The sequence below is a fragment of the Cuculus canorus genome, chromosome 1 (genome assembly GCF_017976375.1).
Source record: "Cuculus canorus isolate bCucCan1 chromosome 1, bCucCan1.pri, whole genome shotgun sequence".
Classification (NCBI taxonomy): Eukaryota; Metazoa; Chordata; class Aves; order Cuculiformes; family Cuculidae; genus Cuculus; species Cuculus canorus.
In genome coordinates, this window is record NC_071401.1 from 113,590,683 (window position 1) to 113,614,336 (window position 23,654).

A 23,654-nucleotide genomic window follows, 5' to 3' on the forward strand; every position below is an offset into this window, starting at 1 on the left:
ACAAACATCTGGAGTTGTTTATTTTCCCTTTAAAGGATTCTGGTTCACAGGCACTAAAACTACAAGGCGAACTATCATGGAATACATGGGGATAATCAAGGGGCGAACTGAGTTCCCCTGTTCACACTAAAACAGCACTGGTCCTCCATTCCCAAAGGCAGGAATGCCTTCACCCTTTGTTTGCCACTAGCAGTCTTCCTGTCGCACTGGCAAGTGGAAAAATGCTGACAGTGTCAATTGTCACCATGAATGTGATCAATGGCTGTTCAGCATTTTGTGATAGACCCTTCAGGAATTATCTACTTGGGAAATTGTCTATTTACAGACAAATGAGAAGGTGTTTGTAGGAGCAAACACATACAGAAAATAGAAAAAAAAAACACCAAACCTCACCTCACATACTTCTATCTTTTGGACAGATATTTTTCAGCTCTTAAAGGTGTTGCCACAACTTTTGCCAACCTGTGATTTTTCACTGTTGCTTTCCATTATGGTCCTTCTCAGCTGCAAGAAATGAGAAAAATTATAAGCTCTTTCACCAAGGATATAGCATTTTTTTTCTCTTGTGATGAGAAATTAAGGATCTTCCAACTGAGAGCATGTGGTTTCTATTTCTGTTTATAAGCAGTCTTACAATAGCAGGTCAAAAGGATTAGAGGAAGGTCAGCATCACTGTTTCTAGAGGAAACTAGCAATTGTAGATTCAATTCAATGTTCTTGTTTTCCAAATAAAGTGGAAATCTTATATGACAGGGTTTGTAAAACACCTGCTCTTTTTCTTTTTCTTTCTTTCTTCAGTAATTGAAGTAAAGGATAGAATAGTGGGGATATTTACATCTCTTTTCTCCTTTTCATCCATTACATAATAAAAATCATATAGAGAGGAAAAAAGTTAATTTGTTGTCTGATGTAGGCCTTAAAATATACCTCTTTTCTTGTAACTGCAAAGCAATGAAACAACAATATCAGCACAATCTATACAGTATTGAAAGCAAAAACACATGAGGAGCTAGAATACATCTCTGAGCAACATCACCATCAAATAAGGTAAAAGAGAATAATGTTCTCTGCAGTTCAATCTTCTCATTTTCCATTCCCTCACAACAATCCGATCTGGCTGTTCACTAGCATCAAAGGGGAAAACCCCCACTCAATTCACGTACTTTACATCAACCCACAACAGAGCAGGTGAATCACTATGCTGGACACTTACAAAACATTAATTTAACACTCACAAATATCCAGGCTTCATGCTGCTTTGTCACGCTTTTTTAAAGCTGACTCCTTTTTCTAAAGGTTCCTGGCAATTCCCTGTTTACTCTTTAAAATCTAGCTGATGGTCATCTCCCTTTTAGCGTGACGGGAGTTCAGCAAGACATGCACACACAGCTTACACCTCCCTATCTTACCAGCTGTTATCCAGGCTATTTTGGAAAAGGTGAGTTATGTGTGCATCCTCCCTGTCTAGCCACCCCTTGCATCCCATCATTTAAAGCACATCAGGGTAGACAAACTGCATCGGGAACAGAGCACTCTAAGACATGTAGAGCACATGGAGCACATTTGAATTTTTCTGAATTGCACTGTGTAAGCTTCACTCTATCAGGACCTATTTCTCTTTCCAGAAAAAAAGGACTGCAATGCTCAGTTGCTTTTAATGGTTGAAAGAACATGTTCCCTTGAGTGAGAAGATAAGCTGAGAGAATTTTTAATTAAAACTCACTCTTCCTCTTCTTTATTCCAAAAGTCTGTTTTCATGTTAAAAGACGATCTTTTTATCATTCTTTGACACTCCAGATATGTCTTGCAGACTACCTGTTAGCTCTCTTTTATAGGGAAACTGGATTGCACATACCTATTGTAAAATGGGACCTGTACATGATCAGACACAGCCTGAATTCAGCTATGGGAACACATTTGTAGCAAACCAACCTGCAAAATAACAGTATTTCTCTGCTGCATGAAGCAGTGTTTTCTTAGCAAAACACATGCAGCACGCTTTATATTGATTCAGCCAAAAAAGCCTAGAGTTTCTGCTGTTCCTGCTGGCCTTCCAGCTTGTCTTCCTAGGGCTGAAGTTATGGGTGCCATCTGTGATGGCGGCAGCAAACACACTAATGCAGCTCATCTACAGGGATGTCGCTGAAGAGGGAACGCAGGGATGTAGCGCACATCTCTCAGATACACTAGTTATTGACGTAGCCAATTTGCGATTCAGCTGCCTCTGACTGACAGGCAGCTCAGGTGAATCTCTTGTGCTGGGTGAGTGAGCTCACATTTCAGTGCTTTGGCATCTCCGTGTGTGTGGGCTGCTGCTGAGGCCACGGGGCTTGACATGCCCACCAATGCATCTGTAATCATTACTCTGCTCACGAGTACAGCCTCTCACTTCTAGCATGCCCCCAGAGCATCAAGGTATATGTCCTCAAGTTTTGGCCCTGGGAAGATTTCACTCTGGAAGTGAGGATTTGCTGAAGGAAAGAGTAAATGCTGCCAGGGAAACTGAAAGGAAAATAAGAGTGGAAATGAACTCTAAGACAGATGTGTCATAGCGTTGAAATTACACAAGACATTAATTTTACCGCCAAAGGTTAGAAATCTGACTGACTAAAATGAAACCAAAACAGCTTCCAACTAACAGCTATCCAAAATAAGCACATTTAAACCAGTGCTAATAAATAAATCCATCCTGTACCTTCCAAGGGTAGCCTGCAAAGCATCACAGTGCTCTTCTCCTCAGCGAAAGCTTTCACAGATCTGCAACACCTTTTTTTTTTTGTTTTTTTTAACACATCCCATGGATGCATTTTACCACGCTCACAGCTTTATCAACAAAAACAAACCAAAACAAGTGAGCAAAAATCTTGAAAAAATCTAGAAACTCACTTATTGTTGCCTGCCAATAATTTTTACTGGTTTTCTCCCTATTGTATTTTATGGGGGTTTTTTCCCTACTCCATCATATGTTTTGTTTATATATTTTTTCTTTAGTTTCTTTAGATTGTTTTTTGAATTGTTATTATTTTTACCACACTCTTGTTTATGCTGCAGTTTTCATAATTTTGCCCTGAACTCATTTGATTACTCATCATATTTTTATGACTTTCATTTGTAGAACTAGTATCTTTTGATCCTATGCTGCTTTCTTGTATGTTTAAAGATTTCAAAACTAATTAAGATGATTAACTAAAAAAGACTAATTGCGTTCATAAATGAGATGTGTCGCTTCCCATTAGCAGGTGGCTCTTTTCTGTTTTGGATACATAAAAGCAGATGGAAATGTGGCAGACGTAGCAATATTTAATCTGCCCACTTCCAGACTGCTCCATTTTACAGTTAACATTGCTAATGACAATGAAACCTATGAAATTTTCAGATTATTATTTTTTTTTTACTTTTTCATTTCTCATTTGGCAACGGACACCTCATTTGAAACCCCAGCCATTCTTAATGGAGAGTTTCCAAACTGTTATTTCTAAACATTTTCACTTCTACTCACAAGCTTCAGGGTGCCTGGGAGAACAGAAGGAGAAAATATATTAAAAAATAAGAATCCTGTTTCTGATTTTGGTGTGCAATGAACAGTATAAATATTCTTTTGGTGATGATTTTCAAAGAAGAGCTGTCTAAAACCACTGCTTTTGCTCTTAGATTTCTTTTTCAACATTTCAATATAAAAGCAAACATATAACACTCTTTCCTATATCCGAGATTTTTTCTGAGTATTAGAGAGAAATGCTATTCTGAATCAGCTGTTTTACTGTACTGTATGTTTTTTTATTTAAGCTTCTTTTTAACTCTTGCTTCTTATAACCTATGCTTTTCTGTTTCACCGTTTACTCATTACTCAACCTTTTCTGTTCTGTCACTTCTGATACCTTATGTCGCCTCTTCTCTAAATATTGTCTTTTCTTCACTTAAGCAACTTTATTGCTGACATACCAAATAAAACTTAGTCCACTTCAGTCAACACCTGCGCATCTGATACATGTTTATTTTGTAGTAAGAGAGAAACAGATACCGAAAAGTAGTCTTTTCGTTTGCATTTGTGTAGTATTAGGAAGAAAGAAAATAGTCAGATACATTTTGCAAGTTCACATACTCAAAGTGATAAGAAAACTGGATCACATTTTCCTGTTTGTAGTTTCATACTTTCGTATTAAGCACAGGTATGCTAAATGCATAGTTAAATAGGAACTTGCTTACAGGTCTTTCATACTTTCGCATATTTTTTTCCAGTACTTCAGAATGACTTTTTAAAATGTGTAATTAATTATTTGCCAAATGTATTGAAGGTAATGTCAAAAAGTTATTTCTTTGTGGCCCTGCCAACCAATGACAATTTTACCACTGCACAAATAAGAACAACAAAAAATAACAGCACAGCCACATGACAGTATGGGAAACAACAAGTTCAGCGTTGTTTGAGGAATAGTGGTAACTTATAAGTTTTATATCTAAACTAATACACTACTTAGAAGTACATGAAAAGGTAGTGTCAAATAAGTTATTTTGGCCATATTACCAAAATTTACTTGCATAGATCTTAGTCAGTTTTGGTTATATGGCCAAAATGACTTATTTGACACTAACTTTTTGACGACGCAGCACTTTTGATTTAAGTGGGAGTAGTCCTGGAGGGGTGGGTGGAAATTAGATCATAGAGATTAAATTATATTGAAGCAAAAACACAAGCTCTTCCATACCAAATCGTGGTGCTTTTACTATTTTCAACTGATCCGATGACACACATCTATATTTTTACATCAGAAATTAGTATAATTTTTGAGATGCCTAACAGCTTCATTGGTGTTGCATGCGGTAATCAACAGCTAGTCAGAGGATGGGACACAATACCTGTTGCATAAAGTAATGATGAAAGTGAAAAAAATAGGAAAACAAACTTACCAATATTCATAAAATGTAGTGATGGTCCATATTTCCACCTCCATTCAACAGCAAGCAGGGTTAGCCTCCTGAATTTTCACTCCTTTTTGTCTGAGGTCTTCTCTATTCAGACACACACTAAACAATACTACTGGAATGAAAAGATGTGCAGCTTCTAAGATAGCAGTAGTGAGAATGTGTGTTAAGTACTAATCACAAACGAAAAGCATGCACTGGCATTCAAAACAGGAAAATGTGATACTAGGGAATTTTCTGAATCCAAGGTTCTTATAGCCAGTATATTATTGTGAATAGTAGTATGCCAGAATTCCAAAACAAATCCAGATCTTCTTGTCTTTAGCTGTTAATATATTTGTTTGCAGCAAGAAGTATAGATGCATAAGGGCTTGATGATTTCGTGAGGAGTTCATGACTTTTACATACAGGTAGCTATTTGTTGTACATAAAAACCCCAAACCTGGAAGGTATCTTTGTCAATAAATTTAAGTAAGTGCTATTAGTACAGATGCTATTGAATACCAGCATCCTGCATCATCTGTTTAAAGCACTGTTATAAGGAACTGTATGACTCAGAGAATTGGTAATGGGATATAGAGCCTTTCACCTCTGGGTCAATAGTTATAATCTGAAACAGAAGGAGAAAGCCCAGGAGTCAATGCCATGTAATTCCCATCCACTGACTTTAGTAAAATTAGTCTGTGGCCTCCAGACAATTTCTGTAGAAGAAATACTGTAACCACAATAGGCAGGAGAAAAACACTGGCACTGCTATCTGGCACTGACAAGAACAGGAAAGCCAAATTGTCTGGGGGAACATGTGGACCTTCTAAAATAAGTAAGTGGAAGCATTTCAATAAAGAAGCTAAGGGAAAGTGGTTCACAGTAATTTTTCATCTTCCTCTGGCAATGGCAACTCTCACGGACTTGAACCCATTTCAAATTTTGTATTCATCATATCATACAAATTATCAGACAATACAACTTGTACATCTTGCATATACTGAGCAAAATCCACAACCTGTACCCATCAGTACGCTCTATACATTACCTAAGTAACAAGATACAATCTTCAGCTGCTCTGACACAGCTTGTCAAACCTGTAGAGAGTTGTGTATCACCATCACAGTAAGATGCATTCGGACTTATTTACAGGTCTGCAAACAGCTTTTTGTTGGAAACTCCCAGCACAGTGGGGTTTCCAGTGATTTACTCGGTATTCTAATCTACATTTGTGATTGTGCAGCCTCAGCCTTTTGCTCCATTACACACACCTCCACTCTCAAGGTAACAAACTATATTGGACACTTCTTGGCAGAGTTTAAGTTGCAAAATACTGTGTACCACTGCTACTGCAGAAATAGATTTCCCACTATGGGGAGGCTAACAATGAACAAAAAACCAAACGTATGAAGGGAAAAGACACTGTTCAGTCACTCAGCACTGAGCTGAAACATGGAAAACCTCAATACCACTAAGAATATCAACAGATCAAAGAAAAGACATCAGAATTGTCTTTAACTGAGATATATGTTACTGATACGCATCAACTTGCAGGTGTGCTATAAAGGTGATGTGCAGCTTCTCATCTGGTGAGCTCATTTCTCATTTGCAATGTATACAAATCAGGGTCGGAAGGCTTGATTTGCAGCAAGGTATACTATAGGCAAAGTGAAGCAGTTGAATAATGTTACATTATACAATAACACACTTCAGATCCTTTCTGGAAAGAGGATCTGGCCTAGTTTATTCTGGTGTTAACTGAAACTCAAAGAACAAGTGACCCCATTCACACGCTGGGAGTCCTGTTAATCTGTAGCTGTGATGACACTGATGAATCTGTAAAACTGAAAATACGCAGGTATTTCAGGACACCTTGGGCAAAGTATTAAGCACCAGAACAAACGTATCAGAGACTTCCCTGCAATAACATGGATGAATTTTTTAATGCAGTCAAACAGTGATATTTAGTTTGGATTTATGATGCCTACTTGATGATCCCATGCTTACTGCAGGAATACCACTCTATTCCAACCAATATAGATGTTCTTCTACAACTTCTAAAGAAAGTTCTGTATTTTTTTGATTTATAAGAGTTCAGATATCCAAGATATGCCAAAACAGGAATCATGATTTTTTAAGAGAAACTATTTTTCTTTCATAAAACCTTCTCTAGTTACCTAGATTACCAAATGACAGAACTCAGCTCATGGATCAGAAATAAGGCACGCTGGTCTCCTCTATCTTCCACAGTGTTTTTATGTCTAACAGCACCCCTTTAAAGCAAGACATAAAAATAGTTGGTAGCTGGAGGAATTGCTGTTCGTGTTATTCTTCATTTCTAGTGTGTTTTTGGAAGTCATCAGTTGTGATTAATTTCTTCTGAATTGTGCACATGAGTAAAATGGATTAAATGGATGGAAATATTTTTGATAAGTGGAGATTAAGTTTTGACTAACTTCCACCTCCTTCTGCCTCCATCCCAAATATGAAACTATTCTTTGGTGAAGAAAAAAACTACATACCTCTGTTTTCACTATTTTCACCTAGTTCATGCTAATCCACACAAAGACTGGCAGATCTTGTACCCAGAAGGAGTTTTCACTAGAATAGTAGAAGAAAATAATTTTTTTGTCTATCTGTATTTTTTACAATTCTTTTTAAGAATGAATTTGAATAAAATAGAATAATTTAATTCCCAACTGGAAAACATCAAGAGAACTGAGGCTTTCTAAGTGGTTATTTTTTTCCTCCCTACTCCTACCCTTTGTTTTGGAGTAGGGAAAGGTGAGAAGAAATAGGAAGAAAAATGAACTATTTGAGCCTGACATGATATTAGCTGGTTCCAGTGAACTGCAGAGACATTCATCTTTCTCAGTTCTCATTCTTGCTTTTGTTTGGTATGGGGAAATTTATGATGTCAAAGCCAAGAATTTGACACCTGTTTTCCCAGCAGTTTTTAATGAGAACTTAACATCCAAATCCTCTTTGGACAGCTTTCGAAACAGCAGCACTATCTTCTTCATTATGCTTTTTAGGTAATACAAAGACAGCTCTCAGAGTTTACAGCCATCAGGACCTTTCTAGAGTGGCACAGCCCACCAGATATATGCAGGGGGAGAAGCACAAGCCAGAGGTCTCCCTGAGCACCCTGCTCTGGCAGATGGCCTCTCATTCATGGGCATCTTGCAGAACCTTCCTCCCTTTCACCACCTCCTAGCACCCCTCATAAGTATCCCTCAAAGCCAGCAGGAATTAGCACACACCCACATTGACAGCAAGCTCTTGACAACCATATTTCAGGTAGAAAAATCAAACACACAACACCTCCTCCCAGCCCTGCATCACATTACTACATCTAGCAAATACTTCTCACTCCATTGTGCATTATCCCAGGTTGTCCCTTTGCCCCAGCATTCTCCTCCTGGGGTTCCAAACTTAACTTTGCTGGCAGGACCTGGCCCATTAGCACAGCTAATTCCTCAGCCAGTTACCCTAATCCCCGGCCAGTGACAGAGCAGGAGAGGAAGTGAGGCAGAAAGGAAAGGAAGGCAATAAGAAACGAAGAGGAAAGCAGACAAGTAGCTGGCTCTCTCCCACCACCGACGCATCTCAGCTAAGCTGAGGGACTTTATTCCCAGAGATCAGCATGAATGCATTTCCCAGATGCATTTGCCTAAACCAAATTACTAGCTGTTTGAGCTTTTTTTTTTTTTTAAGCAGTCCCTTTTGGGATCCATAATCTCCATGAAGATAATTCATGACATGCTGTATAACATTACTAGGTTGTAGAGTGGAGCTGGCTGAACTCACTGCAAAGGGCGCTGGATTAAATGCAGGTAACAGTTATGAATCGTTAGTTGTAATTTACTGACTACGGCAGGGGGAAGACAGAGGGCATGGTGTGGTTTTCACAGCATGAATTAGAGAACTCTGGTGAAATGATGGTGCTTTACGCTGATTAAATTATAAGAAATGTGCACCTGGGCCACATAAAGACCTGACATTCTTTCCCTATAGTTTGACTGATAATATAAATGATGTACATCATAATTTCTGCATCATCTGAAAGTTTAATACATGTAATTGTGAGCTGCTTTTCTTCTTTGAAATTGCAAACACAGCAAAATTGCAGGCTTGGTGCTACTGATGAGTCATTGTTGGCCTGCTGTATCTGTATTATAATGGCTATACACAAAGACGACCATAACACTCCAGTTTACCATCATTATCTCTTTCTTTTTGAGTTGTTTCCACAGCTGAACAGCTCAGAAGGAGTCCGGGTCAGGTAGCAGGGGAGGAGTTGAATTGGTAGCTTTCAACAGAGATGAGTTTGGTATGATCTCAGCCATCTAAAATATACAGTGCTTTTCATGATAGATGAGGGAAAAGGCACTTACAAAAGTAGGTGTACATGTGAAAGCAAAGATCAAACATTAATAGATAAATGGAGAAAACTGAGTGTGTTAAATAGCAGGGCATCATTTTCCTCTATCTATACCTATAGCAGTTCAGAATACAATATAGAAGGGAACTCAGCCAATTTTGCTATAATGGCAGCTATATAAAAATACTTTAATATTCACCAAAAAAAAAAGGCAGCATTTCAATTGTTGAAGCACTCCATTGTCAATTATTTCTTCTTTAATCTTTTCACCAAAGCTCCAGAATATGGAATGCATGTACAGACACATTATTCTTTTCAGATGCTTAAAATCTGAAAAATTGTGTTTAATTAAAAAAATAAATGTTCTAAATTAGGGGGTAACAGCATCACTTCACTTATTAAACAGCTGAAAGAATTAAGTTTAAAAAAGGATGTATTCTTTTTTTGGGAATAAAGTAAGAGAAACTCAAGAGAAACATCCATATTTACCTAACCAAATAAAATAATATTCATCTTTGTAAAGGTTATAAAAACCAAATATTAAGAAAAAATGTATGAAATTATAATCTGCGGTGTATAGGATATAATCACATAAGAAGGCACTCCTGAGGAAGGGCTTGTTTTGTTCAATGCTCAGGTTTGGTATTACGTTCCCAATCATCTCAGGTTTTTGGGAAGCACTTAGAGGAAAAGTAGTTTGTTAATCTTTACTCTTTCTCATGGAGGTCACTGACTAGTGCAGAAGGAAGAGTTGTGTATTTCATTGGTTTTCTTCAGACCACAGAACCAGCTGAGAGATAATATACTGGTTTGGAGTCTGACTGCACTTTTTTTCTTCTAAACTAGTTTGCTGAGTATAATAACCTATGGTTTCTGAGTAAGAGTTTCTTAAATTTTATAATTGCTTCAGATAGAGACTTTCATAGTCTGAACTGAGGAACTGGAGCCTTGCAGTATATGTTTGAGGCAGTTCAACCATTCTCTGGGCACAAGATGATATTGTCTTTGCAAACTCAGGAGAAAGGCTTATTCTTAACACAGAACTTATTTCTCATTGCTTTTTAGTCTGGTAATAATGGTAAGACAACTGGAGAAGAAAAGGAGGCAGAGTAAAGAACTATATCAAGGGCTGATCAATTTTTCCACAAGCTGGGAAGTTTCCCAATTACATGAGAGATCATGGTATCAGTGACTTGATTTCACACAGCTCGCCATGGCTCAATCCTTCTGTGCCAGAAATCTGCCGCAGGAGTGAGCATGCCTGCACTTTCACTTGGAAAATAAGCATTTTCAGTTCAGTCTTCCCTGACAGTAACACCACTCTGGATAAAAGCATTAGACTCCAGCTAGTGCATTAACATCTGTAATTTTTTTTCAGGTTATGAGAGATAATCAGAAAAAAAAAAAAAGCCAAAGGAATATCCATACACATAAAGTGCCAGAAGGCTGTTGGAAATAAGCTGGTCCTGAGATGAAATTGTGCACTAGACACAAAGGCCATTGAGCCATAAATGAGCAAAGCAGGACACAACCGCTTATTTATTAAGCAACGCTCTGCCTCCCTTACTTGTAGTGCATAGTATCTTACTACAGTCTCACTGGGACTATTATCAGAGCAAATTGCTGCTCAACATGAATAAATGAGGAAAAGTCTGGGTCTAAGCTTTTAAGTGTTTTTTTTAATACTTTAATGTGTTTTAAATTGTTTTTATTATTATGCACAGCTACATTATATGGGCAATTCTATATAGATTAAGCTGAGCCCAGTTCTCTGTTAAAAGGTCAAGGCTTGTAAGTGTTACTAATTAGGGACACAGGCACAGAATGAGTTATGTTTCTTTAGATAAGGAAAAGGAAAAGGAAAGAAAAGTAGCTGTTGTTTAACATTACATGAAATCACCTCTGCTTCTCCATGGCAGAGTTTCAAAATACCATGAAACAGATGCTCTGCTGCTTAAGCTGCATTCTGCCCTACTCCATAGGCGCAGAATCACAAAATAGGCAGGTATATACTAGGCTGTTTCAAATTTCAGAAGAAAGCTTATCTATCACAAAGGTTTTGTCAGTCTCACAAGAAGAGAGGCTAACATGAAATTTCTCTGTCAGAATCCAGCTCAATGAATCAAATGTCAGTATGGAAGAGAATGCGATGAGAGCGCAAAGGGTACAGAGAAGGCAGGAGGTGATATACAAAAACTGAAAAGTCTATTTTGTGAGGTCAGGGAGGTGACAGTTGGGTCCACTGAATCAGAATGGTCTTGTAAGGTTGCAATTCTCATCAGGGTGAAGGGTGCTCTCTTTGAAAGAAAAAAAACGTTGCAGTTATTACATCGTACAGCTGGTTCACAACTGTAACTGGAAATGAGAACAAAAAAATTAACCACTGCTAACACTAACCTTTCCTTACAATATAGAAAGTTGATATGAATACTTGGAATTTAGGCTTTATTTTGTCTGATGATCATACACAGTTTGGTTAGGCTATAGGCTAATTTCTATTACTCTACAGGTTATACTGGGTATAGGCTGACATCTAAACCTTGTACCACTTTCAAGATCAGCTGTTAACAAAGCGAAGAAAAACTTATTAAAAGGCAATAGTGACAAAAACATATATATGCAAAAACAATAAACAACAACAAATTGTTACCCTTCAAATAATAAGTTAATCTAGTATGTTGAGACTCACATCTAAGGCAAGCACCCAGATCTGGATTCCTGTTGTTTAGATGATAGACACTATGATAATTTACGGAGGTGAACATAGAGTTTGTACCCCGACAGCTCTAGATTGCTTTGTCTAAATTAATAACAACTCGGAATAAAAAGCATCTAGTCCAGCTGTACAGTCTCACACTTAAATTTTCCATTAGTGTCACTGGCCTCCCAGGGGTCTTTTCTCATACTTCATATGTTTATGGACAAGACATAAATGATCCTATATACGTCAACTAGGCTCAGCAAGCATCTCTCTTTCTCCTCTGATATCCATCAAAATTATTCCCTGTAATTACTCTATGGTCATGTCAGAAATACAGCCATACCTTGAAAGGCTAAATAAAAGGCCTAGCAACTAATCCTGGAAACCTTATTCATGCAAGGAGGCTCTGTGTCAAACAGAGGTGCTACAGCAGATGAGGTTATTGCATCCGCATGTGTAAGCAACACAAGTGCTTCCTTCAGACCAATCCCTACCAGTTTCCACTTAACTTTTCCTTTTTGCTGCTTAGTATGTGGTTAGCTTATGAGAAACAGGGGGTGTGCATGGTACAGTCATATACAGAACATGTGAAACAATTAAGCTCTTACCTGCACTCGAGTCACAGAAAGGCATTGCTCCTGTTATGGAGCTCTGGTTTAAGTGCCAAACTCTACTTCAGGGATTCTTGCTTAAAATGGAGTGGGTTCTTCTGGCTGCCTGGAGGAAACAGGTAGTATTGGAATGCTAATGAGCATAATCTCTGATAATATCTGCTAATGTTATGGTTTGATTTATTTTGCAACTATCACTTTAAAGATCAAATAAGCAACAAGGTTTTTTTTCAAATGGATGCTTCCCAATTACATAAAAATGCCCATTCCAGAGTTGTTCTGAGATCCTTAAAACTTGCACTAAGGAGTTTCAGGAAGACAACTTGACAAAACGTGTTTTTCCAGTACGTGCATTTGCTGTTCGTGAAAGCTAACTAACTGTGACTAGTCAGAACCAGAAACTGAGAAGAAATTGAGCTTAGTTGCTCCGAATCACAATTCTGCTGAGAGACATAAATTACTCTTCAAAATCCCATCTGCTCATCTGGTCACAAGCTTGTCTGTGGCATTGACTGTTAACTGCATCATGTTGTTTGATGGGTTTATGATGTGGACAAACATGCATTAAAGAGCAAACCATGCCTATAGAAACTAATTTCCAGTGTGACCTATGCCAGGATTAAAATGACATCTCCAAAGGTGAAAGGAGAGTATATCAATCAATTGCCCCTTGTAACTACCCTATCAGCCATTAAACACATATGAAATAAAATTAAGTGCTAAATCAACATAGCTATACACACAAAATAATTAAACATTATTTATTGATTTGCATTTTCATTGAAAGGGAGGAAAAAAGACAATCCAACTGTTTTGGTGTGGAAGTTTCAATATGTTGGACTCATATACACAATAGCTTGAGATTTCATTGACACAAAACCATCTTGCATTCTGTAAATATTAGGCTTTATCCATTCTACAAAATAATATTTTTTCAGTGTAACAAAGTATGCATTTAGACGGATGTATGCAATAGATTCTGAAATGATGCTCTATGGACACTTATTCCCAACTTCAGGGTGCCTATCCATTTTAAATGATGGTGTTTCTAAGAGACTTAAACTAAATTGAAACAAAAGACAATATCCACTTAAAACTGAAGACGCCCATATTAACACATGCAGTGTCAATATACCTGTCTGCACTGAAAGAGGCTGCTCAGGCAGAAAAAGCTTCAGAGGAAAAACTTTGTTGAATGGCTTAATTAAGAGTTAAAGTAGCTTTAAAACAGTTACTGAAGATACACTGAAAATTAGCATTATTACAATTCTGTTTAATTATAAATAGAAAAGCTCAGGAAAAAAACAACAGAAGAACATAACACAGTCATCTCTAAGATAACGGTCTGTTCTCCACTATAAAAATAACTGTTCACTAACACCGTTATGCAAATAGGTCCTGCTGATTTATTGAAAAGTCAGTATCAGGAAAATGCCAGCAAGAAGCAAACTCTCAGCCGCAAACTCAAAACTTTCTGTCACATGTTACATTTAGAGATGACAACAAATACTGTAAGATTTTATGGGAAAAAATATCTCCCTTTGCCCAAACGAGCTGAAAAAAAGATAAAATAAAAACAAAAAAAGCAGGCACCAGCAGAATATTCAAAGCAGTAACAAAAATTGTGACAGGTTTACAAAGAATAAGCCTTCATTACATAATTCCTTACTTATTTAAATAAATTTATATGAGTCACTGAGACAGCTCAGATGGCTAAGAGATAAAGCCATCTCTGATAGTTATCAGAGACATACAGCTACCTAGAAAGGAGAACTGGAAACTGATTGACAAAAACAATGAAAGCATAATCATTACAAGCAGATTCCACCAGGTAAGACTTGTACAGTATACAGGGAAAAGAATGTGATATTATTACATATTCAATTAAAAATATTCTCAATACCAACATGTCTTCAAAAAAGCTCGAATCTAATTTGTATGAGCCTGGTCAGGAGCCTTGTCCTAAATCTTTTATGTCTGTGCATTAAGTGCATGATGCCTTTACATTTCTTTTCTCCTGCTCCACTATTTTATTATACCTATTCCCTCCATTTTCTCCTGTATTATGGGTCTCATTCTGGACTTGCTGCTGAAAGGAACTACTATTCCAGGCTGTAATGCCTGAAAGAACCATCCTTGTGAAGAATAAACATTTCATTGAAAAAGCAAAACCTATCTACAAATTGTAGTTCCTAATATTTTTCCACTCTTTGGTATTAGTTCAACAATAACAAAAATCATCATACAATCAGGAAAGCTCACTGTTTGTCTGGATTTTAGCAATTAAATATCTTCTTTTTTTTCTTTTTTCCTAAGATTTGTAATAGTTTGGTTTGGCACAGTTTTGCTTGGTATGTTTTAGATTCTTTGCTCATGCACTGATTCTGCAGAACCTGTACATACACCTTGAAGAGAAAGAAACACACTCAAGTATCTGACTTCAAGGCAAATGAAGCATGTTCTTGGATGGGTACTATATAAAATAGGTTATCATTGTGAATACTCGTAATTACCAATTCAAAATTCAGTTCCCATTTTTGTTCTACAGAATTAACATAACATTTATTGCTCCAGTGAATATTCCCTTTATATTCTGTAGAATATTCATGGAAATTAAACAGAAAAGAGGTACAATCAGCTTCATTAAAAATTCAAATGAATGTTTTCCATTTTTGGCACCATTCCTCACACATCGTTAAAACCCAAAACAGTTATTCCATGACAAATGCAACTATAAACAAACAAACAAAACAATGCCCTGTGACTCCCCCTCCTTACGAACTATAATTGAAACAGTCTTCTCCTGCTTCCCATGCTCACCACAATCCCCTTCCTATCCTCCCTGAGGAAGGCCCCTGTTTCAATCCTCCCTCTTCCTCTTCAAGGAGGAAGATGCCTTGACAAGAGACAGAGGTGTCACAGGTCGTTAACGCACCCCATGAAGCAGCACCCATTTCCAGGTACGGCATCCCTCTAGAACTCACTGCTCATGAGAGATTTGATTGATGTTGGCCAGCATTTTCAGCAGTTTTCAGGAGCAGAAAAAAGGGTGGAGGCTGACAAGGTGACTGCATAAAACAAGCTAATACCAGAAAGCACCACAAACCTCTCCTCCATTATCCGTTTCTTTCTCATCTGTCAGATGCCTGTCATGTTTGACAGACAAGTGCCTTATAATGACTTACTTTCATGTTAGAGTGGGATTTTCCAGAAGCGGAAAAAAAAAATGCAAACCTTTTAAAGCAAGTGTGGGTCCTTTCCTTCTGAAGATAAATAAATACAGTCTTTGTGGAGATTGGACCTAGGGAGACCTGGGGACTTCAGGTGATACACAGGTCCACTGGTACAAGGCACATGTGCAGAACAACATCTGATCCGGGACACCTCACCTACAGTTTTTGAGAGTGGGGATGAAGGACCATTTAGAGGGAAGACTGATTCTAAATGTTATTGTGTAGTTTTTTCAAGATTGGGCATTTACTCAAGGCTCCACTTATATTTGCTTGCCATTTCCTCATTGTATCACTCTATTCTGTAAAGTAGTTTTGTTTCCCCTATTGAAAAATCCTAGCATTTATTACATATATCTAATACTCCTGAAAAAGTAATGCTGCCACTGCATCCACGTTGATATGATTGGGTCCCCCAAGACAATCTTTTACACAAAGCCCTGAGGAGGATGTAGTCAACTTTTCTAATGGAAAAAGCATCTTGCGTATGTAAATTTAGGAAAAAGTCATAAAGCCTCTTATAGAGACAGCCTCAGAAAGATGACTTAAACCAATCCAATTGGTCTCCAGAGAGTCATTATTAGAAAAACTATGTTGGAATAAAAAAAAATGCAAATCAATATTTTAATACCACAGAGGTGTTGAAAGATCAGTCCAAGGTTCTGGGTAGGCTGTCTTGCTTTTCTCAAAAAGGGTGTTTGGATTTTGAAGATTCATAAACTTGTGTCTAAAAAATTCAGAGACTGCGTTTTAGTCCTTCTAGAAAATGTCTCCTCATGCTAGTTTCAGGAGGATAATATGGACTACTCAGTAAATACAACAAAGATTAAAGAGATAACAGTCAATCCTCCCTCACATACGCATGTAATATAAACTGAAAAGGAATTCTATAATAAAAGACGAAAAAAGATATCATTACAGAACCACATTCTTTCCCTTACTTAAAAAAAGAATAATTAAAGAAACTACAAAGAAAAAAGTAAAACAATCTCTCCCCCAAAAAAAGTAATATATCCAAACTGCAGCAGAGTCTTTAACTGGCCTTGAATAAACAGCTAAGAAAGTAATTAGCAAATTGTTATTACAAATTTCCAGGAAAAAAAAGTGTTTAAAAATACAAAATCAAATTCACTAAATACATGATAGCGAAAGACAAGTTTCAGCCTATTGAGCTCCTAGCACATAAATAGTAAATACTGCAAACAACAGGGCAGTATTTTGCTAAATTTTAAAAGTGTGAAATCATAGTGTTTAACATTTAAATGTACACTATGCACGATGTGCAGTTTTAAGGCATCATCACTCTAATTTTTTGAGCCTTTATAACAGTATGAGCCCATATGTAGGTAAATATATATCTCTATACAAAATCATAACATTTTAGCTTAACAGTCTGTCATTTATACTTAAAATTACTATAACAGTTATATTTGGCATAAATACCTAAGTGTTATGTTACTTCATGCTCAAGTTAGATGTAGTTCTCCAAGATAAGTAACATAATCTAAACAGTAGAAATGAGTCTGGGCACAGAACTGCATTTTCTACGTGAGGTGCTCAGACTTCAGCTTCAGAAGTCACACCTGGTTTAATGGGAGGTGAAAGAACTTGCTGCATCAGTATCTCAGTCTACATGGGAATAACTGTTAAACAGACATTTCAATAATTGACGACTATGTTGTTGGGCTAACACTAGAGAAATTGTGTTCACTGTGTCTTTACTGTAATATAAAGCAAGAAGAAGACAGTCCCCCTTTAGTCTACTTCTGCATTCACTTTCATCTATATACCTAGAAAGGAAGAATAAGATGTCTATTGAAAAACCAATGAAACCGTGGTAAAACACATGAAGATGAAACCATCTCCAGAAGACATTCCAGTGCTGATTAAGGCCACTATAACGGACAGGGAAGCCTGGTAACACAATCCAACCTGCAAGACTCACAATCAAGAGCAGTGCCTGCCACCAGAGAGATGACTGAAGTATTCAGTATGGCAATGAAACTGCACGGGCAGTCGAGGTTCTGATGAGACTGCCTATAATCTCACGGTCCCTTTTATTTGCTCTTCTTGGAAAAACAAAAGCCACTCCTCAGAAAAGGCAGGTTTTGAGGTGGCAGAGTTTTCTGATCTGTTCCGTTTCTTGATATTGTTTTAGGCCCATTCCTGTAAAGAAAGCATTTAATCTCAACCCATTGTATCTAGAAAATAATGTGTTACAGAGGATATCTGCTAGCAATACCCAGTTAAACAAACCATTGTGATGAAGTCAGAGAACAAAGAGCAGAAATGTAACAGACCAAGTGAAAAAACAAGTGGCTGTGTAAAGCCACCAAAGTGCTTTGTAATTTAAATATTTTCCTGTTTCTGCTGTTTAAAAACCGCTACTATCTTCAGACATCAGTTCCTATAGGAACAGCAAAATTAACTTCTTATATTAGCAGTTTGCCTGTACCAAAAAACTTAAAAGCCCTGGCACCATAAATAGACTCTACCAAAAATAGAATAAAGTAGAATATTTTCACTTGGAACGGACCTATGCCTACACATCTAATCCAACGGTCTGGCCAATTCAGGACTGACAAAAAGTTTACATATATTATGAAGGGCATTGTCCATATGCCTCTTTTTAAGGCACTGACAGGCATGGGGCATTGACGGCCTCTCTAGGAAGCTTGCTCCAGTGATCAACTATCCTCTCTTTAAAGAAATGCTTCCTAATGTCAAGTCTAAATCTTCCCTGACAGAGCTTTGAACCATTCACATGTGTTCTACCCTTGGATACCAGGGAGAAGAGATCAGCACTTCTGTCTCCATTTCCCATCCTCAAGAAGTTGATGGTTCAGAGAAGTGGCATATGGAGTTCGCTGTATGAGGTAGGGGGAAAATTATGTTATACCTTATCCTGGCCAAAATCAAATCGGCTTGGAAGTGGAACCCAGTTACCCATTTCAGCCAATTACACATACTGCTTGCTGAACACAAAGTAATCTCCCCTTTTGCCCAGAGCGATGGGACTACACAGCCTCGGGACTGACACTTGCATGTTTTTAGGTGTAGAGCAGGAAGGAGCAGGACCTGAACTTCTAGACTAGCTCCATGACACCAGGACATTCTCTTCACACAATTCACTCCCCTCTGCCTCCAGTCTCATCTTTCATAACCTCGGTGTACACAGACCTCCTTTAGTTACTTCTCCCTGCGCCTCACAAGACAATTCTGGTTTTACAGAGCAACTTGATGAAGGCGACTATGCAAACCCACAGCTTGGCATTAGTAGACACGAAAGGCTGCCAGTGATGCATCTGAAATGTCATTTCAAACTTCCTGGCTCAGAGACACTTGGAGCATCCAAAGGCAGAAAAATCAAAGGGAGAGCTACCCTTTTTGCAGAAAAAAAAAAAAAAAAAAAGGAGTGAAAATATAAAGGCAATTAAGTCTCCCGCTAGAAGTGTCCCCTTCACATTGAAAGGGTATACTTCAAAGAATGATGAGGAGGGAGATAGTGTGTGTTTCAGACAAGCTGAGTAAGGAACGCAGGACAGAGTGATAGGTCTGTGATGCAGGAAATCCAGCATTTGAAATAAGAAGAGTTAAAAACTAGAAAGGAGCTAGAAGCCAAATAGTTCTCTATGCACAGTGCCAACTTGACAGAACAGCACCCAAGAAGTGCAGTACTGGCAAAGGCACTCCCATCCTTCTCTTCTGCATGATTACCTAACAGAGCATTTACTTTGGGAAAGAAAACCAGAAAAGACTGTCAAACGCTGCAGAGAATTAAATAAAGGTGGCACAATTTTAAAAAAAAATCTTTGAAAAATGAGGGAGAAAATAAATTATTTACAAATTATATACACAGAGCATGTATTCTTTGCTGTTATTGAATACTTACAATCTAGGAATAATACACCTTCTTTTAAACATCATTCAACAGTTCTAAGTACAACAGTACTTTTGTTCTGTTTGTCATGAAATATTTTTTCCTGTCAGGAGAACGTCTATTATCCCACACTATGAAAAGGCTTAAATAGTTTTGTTTTTCTTTCGAGGAGAGAGACTACTAGAAGGCATAAGAAAGCTTTAAAAGGTGAATTTTTCCACTTATTATTGACCAACTATGTAAAATTTCATTATATTTCAACTGCTCACTCAAAACCCCCTCTTCTGTTTTCATCAAAGTCAACATTCTCTTAAAACAAATACTTCAAAATATTACTTAAAACCTTCAAGCTTTTGTTCCATTTTCATAAGACGTGATATAAAAATTCAGAGATGAAAAGCATCTTAAGGTAAAAAGATGACAACCACAGAGCACATACTGACTGAAAGGCAGATGAACATCTAAAGGCTTTTGTCGTAGTCTTATTTGCTAGTTTTATCCTCAGTCTTCTCTTCCAGAGTTCCCAAGTTGCAAAAAGTGATGAAATTAAAAGAATAGATCCTACTCAGGGATTTTTCTCTGAAGTTCTTTATATAGGCTAAAGACTCAATCAGTTCCCATCCTGAAACTATACCTAACTTTGCAAATGGAGAAATAAATGCAAACTACTAGAACTGAATGTTGCAAGTATTTCAATACAGTGCAACAGAATCACTACATCAGTAGGAACTCTAATGAATCACAAGGGAATTTGAAAACTAGTAGTCTTATTACAACTACTAATGCTGGCAGGGCCAGCCAATATGTTTTAACCAAGATATTTTAAAGATTTTTTTTCTTTTTAAGCTGAAAACTCACAGGGCTTTCATTTTTTTTCTGAAGACTTATTGATGATTTTTTTTTATTTTTCTCTCTAACATTTCACATCTAGTTTCCCTTCCCTTCTTTTTTTCTTCTTTCTGCTACAAAATCCAATAAAAGGAATTACATCAAGATACATTTTGGTTTTCCTTTAACTGAATTTTGTCTTTTTTTTTTAATGATACTCTTTTCTGAAATAGTCTTCCTCTCTATTTTGTAAAAAGCAACCCCGATAGTGCATCATTTCTCCCAATAAGGGACTGAGATTCCAATTTCACAAAAGTGTGATTTAAAACATTGTTCCTTTTCCCAAAAATTTCAGCAGTCATTTTGTACTACATCAATTTCTTAGGCCCCAGTTAGACTAGAGCTCAGATCTATGCAAACACACAAATGCAGGGGTTTAATCTTTGAAGTGGCTACTCAGTATCACCCAATAAAAGACCATCAGAAAGGAAAAGTGCTTTTGAATATTTCCTAATTTTCATGTGATGCAGAAGCACACCAGCTTTTGCTTCATATTAAGACAATCTTCAAAGCTACAAGCATTAAAACATTTCTTAATGTAGTATATACTGAAACAATTGGACAACACTTCAAAGCCTCTGATTTTAAATCTTTTGGTATCACCACGATTCAACAAAAAAGTATTTATACAACATTGTCAAACAAAAAGTTATTTTGCACCCAATCTGACAAAGTTTTCGGACAGAGGATAATAAAAGTCTGTTGCATCTTGTTTGTTTTCTGAAAAAGTGAAACAAGATCAGGTCAGATATTGTAGTTCCAAAAAACCTTAAAAACACTGACATTTTTTATATGATTTCAATGATGAGTATTTATCAGCTCTAAACTAAGAAAAGTGCAGAATAAAATTAACGAGCTTTCCAAGAGTGCAAGAAACGAACAGATAAGTCCAGCCGACGATCTAGCAAGCTCTAAGACTCATAATTCAGTACTGGCAGGGCATATGAACCAGAAACAGTAAGATGTATTCATCCATAAATTCGTATGATTGAAAAACACTCCAAAAAGATTAAGACCATGTTCTGCCCAGAAGCCTCTTACTAATAGGAAAAGAATTTAGTGGCTATTGCTTGGCTGGTGGCTGGAAATCTTTTCATTAATTTGTTGAACCACTGCTGACAAGTTTCCATGAGCATTTTCCACTAGTTTAGGAAGTATTTAATCATCAGTCTTTCACATTCCTTTTCTTTTAACTCAATTGACCCAGGAAGAGAGGTAAATGCATCCATGGATGTAAACGTACCATCTTTCCTTTCCTGCATTACCTCCCACTTCCCATTCTTATCTGCAGAACTAATCCACACGACAGCCTGGAAACAGAAACACCAAAAGAAAAACCCAACATACCTGTCGCTGCTGCTCATGACCTTTGCAAGTATCACAGCTGATTTTTTTAAATTTCTTTTTTCTTTTAACCCATGAGTGTTTTTAAAACATAATAATTCAGTTTTTCAGGACACATAGTTACTTTTGCAAACTAAAATAATTTGTTTCAGTGCATATAATGGGCTGGATATTGAAATAAACCACTAACTGGATGAGCTAGAAAAATGGACAGGGTAACAGGTAAATACATAGAAAATTCAAGGACCTGAGTTTTGAGTTCAATGACAAAAAATGTGATGCTACCCAAAACAGCAAAACAAGCTTCTCTTAGACAAGTCACTCTTTTTAGAGAAGTAGTCAGATCTACGATGCATTTGCTAAAGCCTGAGTATTATCTGTTTGGCATTTTAAATCAATCTATGAAAATAAGATGTTACCAGTACTTTTTAGAGCTGAAAATTTACTCTTGGACAGAAGTACACAGGAGTTGGAGAGTTTGGCAGTTTGATAACTAACAGAATATTTCTAGTTGAGAAGACCTAAAAGGAAGTTATCTGGACTGAGACTGAGCCCTTAGATTGGCTGAGGTCACTCAGCCCCCCGGGTTTCTGAAGTGAGCCTCTCAGGGGCTAGCATCCATCTAGTCCTCAGTAAAAGAAGCAATTTAATCTTAGGCTTTCTTAGCCTCCAGGGAACAGTTTGTAGTCAAAAGAGAACTGTCAGGCACTATATGGTATCAGGCATGCATAATGCCCAGTGCTGTCCATGTTAGGTGAAATGAGAAATCAAAGACACAGTTTATGCACATCTTAAAGAAATGGCTTTTTGTAACTCTGAATAATTCACGGCATTTTGAAACTAGAATCATAGAATATTTAGGGTTGGAAAGGACCTTAAAGATCATCTAGTTCCAACTCCCCTGCCATGGGCAGGGACATCCCACTAGATCAGACTGCCCAAGACCCCATCCAGCCTGGCCTTGAACACCTCCACAACTGCCCTGGGAATAATATAATTGTCTCATCGTCAATATGACTTTTCCTATGTTTACAATTCAGTTATCCAACAATGAAGAGAATTTTAATTAATTTTTTTGAAATTGAACAATAAAATTAAAACATAAAACTTTGTTACACTAATTTAATCTTTATCTAGTCTTGCAGAGATTGCAAGGAAAGATAATAAAAAAAAACCCAACAATACTATCATGTCAGTTAAAAAGTCTCTGATCCAGCCCTATATCATTGTAATTCTATATGGGTATGTGGAAAATGTTTCTTTCTTTACAGCCATACAATTTCCATTGACTGCATATACATTTCACAGATGTCTAAATTCTAATTCCTACTGAAATCAGTCATTTGCTATTACATGTTTAGATTTTATAAGTCAAATACAATATTAATTAAAGACAAAATTTCTGCATAAAGACTCTAGAAGCATCAAAGTAACTTTGATTTTTCAGTTCCATTTTCTGTTTTCTGAGTTAAGCAGATCCTAAGCATCACTGAAAGAAACTTCTGAAACCCATGCAAAAATGTCAGCAAATCTACCAGTTGTGTATAATTTTCTACATCCCGTAAACAGTAATTTAGATGGAATTAGGATTGGAAAGTCATGACAAGGCAGAATTACAACTCATTGGATGTTTAAATTGTACTTTTCATGTTTTTGAAAGTACTTTGCTTCCTTTAAGGCTGAGATTATATTCTAAATTCCTGAGGTT

The 23,654-nt window shown here is 37.1% G+C and overlaps 1 long non-coding RNA gene across 1 annotated transcript; it reads right to left on the reverse strand.

Annotated features, from left to right (window-relative positions):
• Positions 1-392: 392 nt before the first annotated feature.
• LOC128849572 (uncharacterized) lies at positions 393-12,688 on the reverse strand. The gene is made up of 3 exons (XR_008447443.1): positions 12,602-12,688; positions 4,909-5,038; positions 393-504 (listed from the first exon to the last, which is right to left on the reverse strand). It is a non-coding gene; the product is annotated as an uncharacterized LOC128849572 (long non-coding RNA).
• Positions 12,689-23,654: the final 10,966 nt, after the last annotated feature.